This window comes from Peromyscus californicus, unplaced genomic scaffold, assembly GCF_007827085.1.
Source record: "Peromyscus californicus insignis strain IS unplaced genomic scaffold, ASM782708v3 Scaffold_18__1_contigs__length_77618521, whole genome shotgun sequence".
Taxonomy (NCBI): Eukaryota; Metazoa; Chordata; class Mammalia; order Rodentia; family Cricetidae; genus Peromyscus; species Peromyscus californicus.
The window spans coordinates 48022261-48026493 of record NW_026294480.1 but is presented as its reverse complement, the minus strand read 5'-3'; the positions used below and the strand labels follow the sequence as shown (position 1 = coordinate 48026493).

Here is a 4233-nt window from a genome sequence, read left to right as displayed (position 1 = left end):
TTTGCAGATGGGGCTTTTGTTGTAGGTGATTTGGTTATGCAGTCCATTGGGATGAATGGGCTACAGAGAGAAAATCTTTGTTATCAAGGTCAGCATCATCTGAAGATCTTACCAGATGCTGGCCATGTGCTTGCCTAGACCTTCCAGATCACATAACTATGAACTAAACTTGTTTTCTTTATAAATTATCCAATCTTAGATATCTTGTTATAGCATCAGAAAAATGAACTAAAACACTTGAAAAGCTAAAAGTTGAATAAACTTTAGAGCCAAATAATTGTCAAACAAATGATACCTGTAAGATTCAAAGCCTATTTTCGTTGAACTTCTCCATGATGGACTCTCTTACCTGAATACCCAGTTCACATTCCATTATGTTCAGGTCTTTGCAATGGAAACTTAACTAGATGGCAGCCTTTGATTGTTCTTTCAAACACTAATCTGTGATGTTTCTGTGATGATGTTTTACAGATACAGTTATAGACCATAATTCATCACTTTGGGTAAGAAAAATACCCTAGGTTTACAAATGGGCTTGAACCAATGCTTTGGAAGGAGGAAAGAGCATAGCAGAGGGTTCTCTAAGAAAGGAGAAACTCTTCTTGTGGAAAACATTGTCACCTTTAATGATAACTTCCAGCCTGCTATACCTGTCCCCGCCACCGTGTGGACGGACGTTAGACCCTTGAGACATGCCCACCAGACATCAGTGCATGTGTCAAGTAGGATAATCTCTATTGTATGACTATCCTCTACTGTCTGTGTACAGTATCCTTGTAGAATCCTTGGCACATAGATATATGTACCAACCATCAATGGAAAAAGAGTCCATGAGTTTAAAAAAGAGAAAGGAGTGATATATAGGAGACTTTGAAGGAGGAAGGTAGAGAAGGGGATAAATGATGTAATCAAAATATAATCTCAAAAATTAAAAGTAATAAACATGATTTAAAGTCTATTCTGTGCTGTTCCAGCATTATTTTTCAGGTAGCTTGCATTTAAATTTACAGAGATCAATTACTATTTTTCATTCTAAGTTCATGAAATTCTATAGAAATTACCTATTTGATTAAATAATCAAATAAATAGATCACCTTTTTATTATAATGTGTGTGTGTGTGTGTGTGTGTGTGTGTGTGTGTGTGTGTGTGTGTGTTGTACATGTACATGTGTTGCTTGGAGGCAGTTGCATAGAAGATAACAGGTGTCTTCCTCTATGACTGTCTATCTATGTTTTTTAAGGGTCAGTCTCTCAGTAGAACTGAGCTCAGCATTTTTCAGCTAGACACACTGGCCACCAAGTGTCTCTGATTCTTCTGTCTATGACCCTCCAGTCTTGGGACTGCAGGAACAATGACCACACTTAGCTTTTCCCATGAGCACTGGGGTCATAACTCAGCTCCCTGTGCTTGTGCTTTCACCCATTGATTATTGATTGATTACATTTGATGACTACCTCCTACCCCACAAACAGTTTTGATGCCCATCTTCATGCTTCAAGGCCTTTTCAAATATCTATTGAAATGAAAATCACCAAGCCTTTCAGTAGTTCAGTTCTAGCCTGGCAGTTGATAACACGTAATCAGTTTTTTAAAGTGCTAAATTTCTTCAAATATAAAGACAATGTCTATACACGTTTTCACACAACAGCACTAATGGGGGTCAGGTCCCCCATGTCACTTGTACTTTTCATTTTGAAAAAGTTATGAATTTCTTGTAACAGTGTCCATCTGCTGCAAAAAAGAAGCTAGTATGATGAAGGGAGAGAGCTGCACTTATCTGTGTATATAAGGATAAGTATTCAGGAATTCAGTTTAAGATTATACCATTAGAAAAGTGACAATAAGAGGGTCTTCTATAGGGTCCATAACCTCACCAGCCACAGGTACATAGCTGACAATTTTAGGCATGAATCCCTCTCCACATCACAATAATTGAGGGGGCCATAAGTCCAATTAGATATCTTTTGGTTACCCCCAAGATATAAGTATCATTGTTTCACCCTTGAGGCTGCCTTGCCATGCTGAAGGTTGTTGTGATTCTTAGTCTTTACACTTAGGAGTCACGGAACATGGCAAAAGAGAGTTAGAGACATGGCAAGAGACAAAGGACAAGGATGTCTGTTGTGAGATAGTGCCTTCTCTATATGACGGGGAAGCTGAACTCACGAAATCCCAGTAACATGGCTGCCAAAACAAGGTCAGCATAGCAACGCTGATTTACATGTCTGTGTGCGTGGGAGAAATCTCACAAGGCCTCACTACAGGCAATTAGTGGATGTTGAGAGAGAGAGAGAGTCTTTAGAGACAAGGTTCCTGATAGGTTATCCAGTTCCAAGTGGTGGTTTTAAACATACATTTATACCCCCTCACACAATACACACAATCACACCCACAACACACACACACACACACACACACACACACACACACACACACACACACACACGAACAACACTAAATGGACTCAACTGCTTGTATGTATATATTCATGTATGTATATTTGTATGTATGTATATGTGTGTAGCAATAATAATTAAATGGACTTTAAAGAGCAGGTAAGAAACAAAAGGAATTGAAGAGGTGATAAAAGAATGGAAATTATCGAAATATGGTACTCATGGACAATTTTTTTTTACAAAATTAAAACATTTAAATATGAGAAAGAAAAGAAAATTTGGAGGGGTATTCTGGAATCTAGGAGGAGTTTGTGGAATGGTGGGTGTGAATATAATCAAAATATATTGTATGCATGTATAGAATTCTCAAATAATTAATTATGTATGCATATATATTTAAAAAGCAATCATCCGGTTAATTGAGAAAACATGAAATTTATACAAGTTTTACAGACAAGGATGCTGAATTTGCAGCTTGAAACAAACTTAAGGTCTCTTAATTGGATCTACTGTAAGAATGAAGACCATTCTCAGCAATCAGACTGTCCACGTTCCAGAAAATGTTCACATCATAGTTATTGTGAAGAGCTTCAAGAGAGGGAATTCAATAACAAGAATGTCAAGCTGTATCTCCTTGGAACAAAAAGAAGAGACTTTGGGTAGACACATGGTTGGGAACAGAAAGGATCTGGCTACTGTGTGACCAATCTGTAGTCATGTTCTGAACACGACCAAGGTTGTTACACTGGACTTCCATTACAGGATGGGGTCTATGTATGCTGACTTGTCCACCAACGTTGTTATTCAGGAGAATGGGGTTTTCGTTGAAATAGAAATTTTTTGGGAAATACATCCACAGGGGTTGGATAAGGGCAGATGTTGCTTGTTTTGTTTTTCAATCCCAGAAGGACGAATGAATTCTTGAGCGACATGATATTGAACTTGTTTCCAATTCGTTGGCTTTGGATTCATCAAGTCACAGCAGTTCAAAACAAGGATATCAGGGAGGTTTTGAATGGCATCAGTGTGGGGGGAAAAAGAAACAGTGCAGCACGTGATGACTAAGACTTAAGTCACCCAGGTCCAGAAATAAGATATTGGATTATAAGCATGGTTTAGGATGTCTTTGGGGACAATAAAATACATCTATTAAAAGTACTAACTTTTTATAAATATTTTTAAATTGGCCCAAACTCAAGGGAAATGTAATTGGAGTAAGAGTGTGCCTAATTTCCCAGCCTTCACTAAATTGAAAGTCAAAACAAAAGGGCCTTGTGTTGAATTTCTACTGTTCTAGAAAGATATTTGCAAATGTCAATGGGTTTCAAGAAGTGGTATCTATGCGAACAACTTTTCTATGACTATCTTTGAAGAGTTATACCTTGCTACAGAAATAGCCATTGGTAATCTATGTCAAGAAATTACTACTTATTGCTAGCATTCTTGTGAAGAATAGCCATGAAAAGTATACTGATATATCATGGACTCCACAAGGTTGTGATTTTTTTTAGTTATAGTAGGTCTATGTTACAGCTATTTACATAATTTTAACAGTTTATATATTTTTATTTAATTTATTTTTCTAAAAGCTTAAATATTTAGCACCCATCACCTAATCATCTATAGATCTTCACTATTTATTGAACTTTTCTACTCAAACTAGTTTTCTACCTGAGATAAAATGGGACCCATCCTCTTATGCTACAAATTTTCTGGGTAACAAATATTTCTAATTTTCATTTTCCTTTGAAAATTTAACTGTTTACTATTGAACAATGCTTGAATCCTTATTTATTCTCATGAAAAGGATATTACCGCCTGGCATGGTGGTGCAA

The 4233-nt window shown here is 36.8% G+C and overlaps 1 pseudogene; it reads left to right on the top strand.

Annotated features, from left to right (window-relative positions):
* Positions 1–2915: 2915 nt before the first annotated feature.
* LOC128113854 (60S ribosomal protein L9-like) lies at positions 2916–3463 on the top strand (annotated as a pseudogene).
* The last annotated feature ends 770 nt before the right edge of the window (positions 3464–4233 follow it).